An 8942-nucleotide genomic window follows, 5' to 3' on the forward strand; every position below is an offset into this window, starting at 1 on the left:
ATTGGAAATAGCAACAAATCTTTTTGTACTATTATTAGAGACTTCAGAGCAGTGGATTTTCACCCCTCCTTGTCTAGAGCGCAAATGAATGCCATTTGCACAAAGAGACCACTGGATATTTCACCAACAGACAGCAGCTTGCCGACTTACCCATTTGCAGAAGTCTGCAGACACTAAAAATTACGTTTCATTTAACACTGAATAGACCCAACTTTTTGTATTCAAGCCAATAACCAACTCACCACCATTGACAGCAATAGATGTCCAATTTGAACAGGGAGAGGCTAGCAGCAAATGAGTTAAGTGTGTCACGTGGGGAAAATTTGACACATAACATTACATGTGTAATTATGAAGAAGCTTTAACCTAAAAAAAAAATATATATATATATACTGTATATATCAAAATATCTTAATTTTTCCCAAATCAAGAATGGGGTTCAACAGAGGTAAAACGGGAGAAAGGTGCGTGGGAAGCGCATTTTTAGTGAGGAATTACCAAGAATTTAGGGGGATTTTGCCATCTAAAAGCCCCTAATCTTATTAAAGGCTGGAGACCCACCTTAAACACGCTTGACCCAATGGTCCCTCAGGCAACACTATGTATAAAAAAGCAACAACAAAAACACAGGAATGCATAATAATAACAAAAGATATCTACATTTTTGTGTCTTATTAATAAAGCAACACAAGTGTATGATGGGCAAGGGCAGAAACGTGTCACCTAAACTAGAGTTTTTGAACAAACTGGTTGACTTTGCCAAAGTGAAGTAGAATGTCACACTTACACACAAGTGTGCTGTCAGCCTGGCTACATTTCCTCCTGGGCCGCCACCGCACCACACCCCACCCAAGATAGTCCCATCATCCTTGTTTACCCACACATTCTTCCAAAGAATTGTTATAGTTTGGTACACATGGTTAGTTTTTGAATGGCACAACTCATTTTCAATATGAGACAAAAATCAGTGACCACTAGAGAAAGACAGTATACCTCTAATGAACGTCTTAATAAATTAGAGCAGCATTACTCCGATTTTCCTTGGCAAACCATTATAATATTAGCAACTTTGTTTAATTTGAGGTCGTTTCTTCTTGTACCAATCGTTTAGGCAAAATATATTCTCGTTCTTTCAATGAATGAGGACTGATTAGTTCCTTTGACCTGGCTGTGTGTGTGTGTGTGTGTATATATATATATATATATATATATATACACACATATATAAAACGGCGGAAAACACTCAGGTGACTTGAAGTTCCGCTGTGAGACCCCCAATTTGGCCAAATTTCAAAATTGTCCAACATACATGTGTGATACATCATTCGAAAGCTTAAAATCTAAATTTTCTGGGGGAAGAAAATTTTTCAACAGGAGGGCATTTAAAAAAAAAAAAAAAAAATTAAACAGCAAAACCCTATCTGGAGGTGAGAGCACGCAAGAGCAGAATTACTGACGCCATGACTTTAACGAGATATTATCACGTACTTACCTCTTTTCGATCCAAAAACTTCATGTAGCGTGTATCACCAAGTGTCAAGACACAGCTGTGAATAGCCACAGCCAGATTTTGGGGTGATTTTATGGGTGAAACATGGTAACATAACAAGGGTCGTGATGCAGAAATCGCAGACATCAACATTTTTCATATATCATTATCTACCCCTTTAAACTTTTTAATTTTTTGTTTGGATCGATTATTTATCATCTAACACATCGGAGAAAATGCGACAGTAAAAAAAAAAACAATTAAGCGGTAGTTATGAGGCAGACATCTGTGACTTTACAGACGCCATTTTTTTCATTATGGCGTAAAAGTTTAAAATATGTGAGTGAATAATGTTTTATAGTCTTCTTCTTTTTTTTTCTAAACAAAATATTAGACATCAATTACCGGTAATGATTCTAAGCTAAAAATGACAGACATTTTGGATAGTACAGATAATTAATTACCTTCGTTTTATGGCTGGGTTGAAACAAAAGCGGTTTTGGACGTCTGTAAACGGGGGTTTTCAGGGAAAAAAAGACAAATTAAAAATAGTTTTGGGGCTTAATGCGCCACAAATCTGCTATGGCAGCATATACACATATTGTTCTATCAAACACAACAGTTGTTTTGGATTAACATACAGCAGAATCGAGACCGTTTTACGTTTATACCTTAAAGATCCAGGGATTTAAGCATTTATTGACAAGAATTTTCAACGTAAAAAGCTATTTGTGGTGATAAGGCGGCGCCACAGTGGCTTATAGACTAGCAGCACATTCGACATTTATGTAAAATAAATGCTAATTGCCAGGTTCTTTGCTTTTTTAACAAAGAGTTAAAACTGTTTTGAGTCCATATCTATAAAGAATTCAAGAATTTACGCATTTTTTCACTAGAATGTTGAACGAAAAAAACTAGCTCTTTGTGGTGATAAGGCAGCGCAACAGTAGCGTAAAGACTAGCAGCATATTCAACATATTTACGTAAAATAAATGCTAAGAGTCCGTTTTTTTTTTTTTTTTTTGCTTTTAACCAAGAATCGAGACTGTTTTACGTCCATATCTATAAAGAATTCAGGGATTTAAGCATTTATTCACAAGAATTTTCAACGTAGAAAGCTCTTTGTGTTTCCACTCGGTCAGCTTTGAAAAAGATGGGCCCCCTATTAATAGGCCTTGCGCCCCATCAATATATTATGAAGTCTATGAGTAGGTACTAGCTTGTACTATACAGTAAAGTATATCTAGCGGACTACGTAAGGATACATTTTTGTTTTGCAAATCCAATATTGGCGTCCATTTGACTAGCTTAAACAATAAACAAATCGCCATTTAAACCCAGGTGACCCAAGCAGGGTGAAAGTGGCTAGAATGTCTTGCCGGAACTCCTTAACAAAAAGGTCGCTACGGAGCCAGTTTTGTATTTTTATTTATTTTTTTGTCACACCTCCTAAAACCAAAGAAATGCAAAGGAAACTGCTTTGGGCAGTTATACCTATTACACACAATAATACACAGTTTTTACACATGCATTAGGCCACTGCATTACACTTACCATAACAAGGGATACATGAGAAATTGATTTTCATTCATTCAAAAAAAACAAAAAACAAAAACAAACATAAACACCAAACAGTAACCCCAGCCTCCATCTAATTTTATTTTCCCTCATTTCCTCACATCTAAATTAGGGCTGTCAAAAATATCGCGTTACCAGCGGTAATTAATTTTTTAAATTAGTCACGTTAAAATATTTGACGCAATTAAGGCACATGCCCCGCTCAAACAGACTAAAATGACAGTACAGTGTAATGTCCGCTTGTTACTTGTTTTTTGGTGTTTGGCGCCCTCTGCTGGCGTTTGGGTCCAACTGATTTTATGGGTTAGTACCATGAGTGAGCATGGTGTAATTATTGACATGAACAATGGCGAGCTACTAGTTTATTTTTTGATTGAAAATTTTATTAATTTTAATAAAACGAAAACATTAAGAGGGGTTTTAATATAAAATTTCTATAACTTGTACTAACATTTATCTTTTAAGAACTACAAGTCTTTCTAACCATGGATCGCTTCAAGAGAATGTTAATAATGTTAATGCCATCTTGTTGATTTATTGTTATAATAAACAAATACAGTACTTATGTACCGTATGTTGAATGTATATATCCATCTTGTGTCTTATCTTTCCATTCCAACAATAATTTACAGAAAAATATGGCTATAGATGGTTTGAATTGCGAATAATTACGATTATTTTAAAGCTGTAATTAACTCGATTAAAAATTTTAATCGTTTGACAGCCCTAATCTAAATGCAAAACCTCAATTTTAACTACTAGTACAGTGAAATTGAAAATATTTTGAAGATAACGCAAACATTGACTTTTTTTTTTATAAGGAAACTAATAAGTAGCCTAACATAGGTAAATGAACATGAATATGTCCAAAGTGGACATTAACTATATTGCTAAATGTATCATATTTGAGACAAGCCTTTCTGGACCTCGTTGCAGTTTAAAAAAATGTTTAAAATTTTATTGTGTTCAATTTCATTTTAGTTATATTTGTTTTACTACAAGAACTGCATGTATTGTTTAATGTATCACATATCATCCAAATTACAGAACATATATACAAATTAATTTAAAAAAAAAAAGCATTGAAAAAAATGTATTATGTTTAAGGACCACTAAGCTTTCAAATTTAAAGAAAATTTTGAACTTTCTGTTCATCATTTCTGGGGTCAAGCATTATAACATGGAAGATGTTCTGAACCTCCCCATTAGAGCAAATAAAATAGGAAATAGTTGAAGAGGCTTGTTTTTTATTGCATTAATTCAACAAGCTTGTTCTTTTTTGTTGTCCTAAAAACATGTCCATTTAAACAAATCAGAGCTAACTATCCATCCTGATCACATGTCAGTATGTCAACCAATTGAACGGACAATTGGAGTCCAGGCAGGATGGTTTGCAAGCACACATCGACACGAGTCGACTGTCTCGTCTGACTCATCAGATATACACACAGAGAGAATTCCATGGAATAAAATAATAAAAATCGGTGAAAATGGATGACGCTATGCAAGCACTTTATAAGGCTTATTGTTAAAACGTGTATGTAAATCTGAGGTTAGTGTATTGTTTTCTTCTTGGAGATGTGTGTGCAAGCATGTTTTTAACATATACTGTGGGGCAAATAAGTATTTAGTCTACCACCAATTGTGCAAGTTCTCCTACTTGAAAAGATTAGAGAGGCTTGTAATTGTCAACATGGGTAACCCTCAACAATGAGAGACAGAATGTGGGATTAAAAAAACCCAACAGAAAATCACATTGTTTGATTTTTAAAGATTTCCAAACAAGAGTGGAAAATAAGTATTTGGTCACCTACAAAAAAGCAAGATTTCTGGCTGTCAGAGGTCTTCTTCTAACGAGGTCTAACGAGGCTCCACTCGTTACCTGTACTAATGGCACCTGTTTTAACTCATTATCGGTATAAAAGACACCTGTCCACAACCTCAGTCAGTCACACTCCAAACTCCACTATGGCAAAGACCAAAGAGCTGTCGAAGGATAGCAGAGACAAAATTGTAGCCCTGCTGGGAAGACTGAATCTGCAATAGGTAAAACGCTTGGTGTAAAGAAATCAACTGTGGGAGCAATTACTAAAAAATTGAAGACTGATAATTTGGTATTGACCAAATACTTATTTTGCACCATGATTTGCAAATAAATTATTTAAAAATCAAACAATGTTTTTCTGGGTTCTTTTTCCCCCATTTTGTCTCTCATGGTTGAGGTTTACCCAGGTTGACAATTACAGGCCTCTCAAATATTTTCAAGTGGGAGAACTTGAAAAATTAGTGGTTGACTAAATACTTATTTGCCCCACTGTAGGTTTGACAGTTGCCGTCATATTTTCGGTATCAAATCACTGTTCTGCCCCCGAACTTTATACCGGAATGCCGTTCCAGCCCATTCCGGCCCACTTTCACCCCTGGATCCAACTGTTTAAACCAGTGGTCTCCAAATGATTCCACATAGGGCCGCAGTGAGCGCAGAACTTTGTTCCAGCAAAACAAGACACCTTTGCAACCATCTGTTGGTTGAAGTCAGGTGCTGCTTGTTTTAGCAGAAACCTTATTGTTAAACTGTGCTCAAAAACCAGGATCCACAGCGGCCCTTGAGGACTGGTTTGGAGACTCCGGGCTTAAAGCTTATATCATACAATGTTCACGTACTTAAGCTTTTCTCGCTATAATGTCAATATTTGATCTTCAACAGTAATCGAAACCGCATTAAAACCCAGGTGACCCACGTGTTTTATGCTTATCATACAATGTTTATTACCTACGTATGGTATTATCTCGTAATATCAATAGTCTATTTTAATATTTCTTGCATACATTATTGCTTACATCAGTTAGTGGTCAAAAGGCACTATAAGATAAATACACTTTAAAAGTTGTCAATTAAAAAAAATTTTTTTTTTTATTAATGCCAGTGATGTTTTAGCTAATCAAATGCAAGTATTTCTGATTGTCCCGGCCACTCGTCACCATCAGTTCTAGTATTAGAGCAACAAGTAATGGACCAAGAAAGTGAAGCGGGCTTTTTCTGCGTCTCAAAGAAAGAAGAAACACTGCGACACATTGATCAGGTAGTGTGTGTTCCAGTTATCTTAACCATTTTGAACCTAGTACGAGTTTAGGATTTTTAGTATGACTGCGGTGAGTTGTGAAAAATCACTCTTTACAGTGCCCACACCACAGGATAATTACATAGGACATGCGTTTAAACAAAGAGACATCGAATAATAAAAGCATTGTCAGTATGCATTTACTGTACCTCACTTATTGTCTCACGAACTGTTGGCTAACGTTTTTACGACAGTCTTTTTTTAATCCCATAGCAGACCTAATGAGTCAAGAGAGACCTGTTTGATAGGAATGCAACGCCCCCACATAAAGAGCATTCTTTAGGGAATCCAACATGTGAGCATAGAGTATGGAATTTTCTGTATCACTGCCTCAGGACAGCATTGAAGTTCACTGGTTTATAGGTCAAACATGCAAAGGCCTGTTGAGACACCTTATACCTAGTATAATATTATACCGTGTGATGCTGTGCCGGGAACACCTGTTATTTTTTTTCCTTTTTGACTGATCCAAACAATGAGGAAATGTGTGTCACGGTCATCACATTTTATGAGCTGTAAAAGCAATACTACTATGGCTAAGGCAGGGGGTCGGGGAATATTACAGTTCAAAGTAGATTAATATAGTTAAAGAAGACATATGTGCGATTAGAAAAATGAGGCGTTTAAAATTATTTCAGCATTTTAGCTTTAACTTGCATTCTATTGCATTCCACCAGATGTGACCTCTGTAACCTTCAAACCGTGAAAAGCAGCTTAGCGACATCTAGTGGCGTTACAAAGCGAATGGGTAAATTTAAGCACCGAAATTGTCAAACATATTTGAAAATTAAATTGTGAATAAAATGGAAATAAATTCGATTAAACCAAAAAGTATTTCAATAAGAATTATATTTTGCATTTTCATTATAGTCAGCCCTTCGTGAGAAGTAGTAGTTGATTGGTTTTCACTAAGTCATGTAGTTGTTATGTCGTTTTATTCTCAAAAAGTGTAACTAATACGCAACACGTTACATTATCCATTTTAACGTTCTTTACATGAGACGTGAGTTAGGTACCTTATATGTAATGTACCTTACCGACTAGTTGTGGCCATATACTTAAATCAGTGATAAAACATAATATCAGTAAAGTAAAATATCAGTAGGCCTAATGTATCATTACCCTTTGACCACCCATTAGTATGGAGCCCAATTCTGGAAAAGCAGAATGAGTTTACAGAATGAATAATACATTCAGTAAAAGTGAGTGCTTATGGTTAGAGTTAACCCGTAGGCTTCACACCCGTCCCTTGAAATATGGAATCGTTCCGTAATTGGGAATTAAAAGTTGCAGGAACGCAGTTTATTCCGTATTTCACAATTGTCCCATGAGGCGACCCCGCGCGACCCGTGGCTCCGGTGGCGGGCGGCGATGCGCCCAGCCCCAGCACGTCTGTCACACACAAACAAACACCTCCTGCGCTCATGAGTGACCACTGAGCCAACAATAATGAACAAAAAGGGCAGGAGATGTTACAGACAGCAAGATAAATATCTGCCTGCCCTCTGCTGTCTGCCCTGCGCTCCACTTCCGGGTTCGTTGCCTAGTTACCTCGCTCGCTCTTTTCAGCGCACCGCCCTGCGCGTTTTCAAAACAAAAATCTTCTTCAGCAGAAGCTCAGGACACCCTACCTCATCCTCAAAAGGGGAAACGTCTCCAAAAAAATACAGTGGAGAGGGAAGAGGGGAACCCGTGGCTCGATAGAGTCACTGATGACGATTATAAAGCGAACTGCAAGGCAGGCAGGAAAGTTTTTGCAGCGTCTCACGGAAGTAACAGCATGCTGCAGGGGACCTCCACAAACGAAATATAAGATCCCCGAAGAGCCTTCGTCACAATTATTTGTACCTGAAACATCCCCTGAGCTTGATTTGGTATGTTATTATGCTCTTGTATATGGATAACATATAGGCTATATCTATATTTACCTTCATACATTTTGCATTGATAGGAGCATAGCTAGGCTATTTCAGTTGCTACTATGGCTGATTATTTTCAGGAAGGTTGATTTTTTTATTTTTTTTTTTAAACATGCATTTATTATCAATCAATATGTACCCACAAAGAACATATTTTGTTACGCTAACTAATGCTCCTCATTTGGAATCATTCCTAATAGATTAACAGTGAATAAACACTGAATAAATAGTCCTACTGCAGATATATGCTATCTATTGATTGATAGCGAATTTGACATCATCTCACTCCTACCCTCTAAATTACTGCAGCTGAGGTGACACGGTATACCACACAGTAAAATGTAGCCAGCCAGAGCTACAATAGTGCTGACTGTGGACACAGGCTCAATCAGAAGATTTCTTAAGTGATTCCAAAATGGTGAAGAAAATGACTTTGGGGAGAACAAAGCAAGAGGCACTGTTGAAACAAGTCCTGGGTCCAAAGGCAGTGGCTGATGTGCTCAAGATCTTAACGTCACCCATCCCATTCTCCATACAGACCGATGCCTCGAATAAATTGAGCAGGAAGATGCTTCCCCTTGCTGTCCAGTACGTCAGTCCAGAGACTGGGCTCGCCAACAAAATGCTGGACTTCATAGAAAATGCAGATGAGTCAGCTGCTGGAATTGTAGCTCTCCTGGAACATTTTCTTAAGAAATTTGGCTTGTCAATGGATCACGTGACCGGATTCAGTGCCGACAACACAAATGTTAATTACGATATTCACAACTTCGTTTTCACTAACCTGTAGAAAAAAAAATCTGCTGCAAGGAAACTGCCATGCCCACATAGTGC

Source organism: Corythoichthys intestinalis, chromosome 9 (genome assembly GCF_030265065.1).
Source record: "Corythoichthys intestinalis isolate RoL2023-P3 chromosome 9, ASM3026506v1, whole genome shotgun sequence".
Taxonomy (NCBI): Eukaryota; Metazoa; Chordata; class Actinopteri; order Syngnathiformes; family Syngnathidae; genus Corythoichthys; species Corythoichthys intestinalis.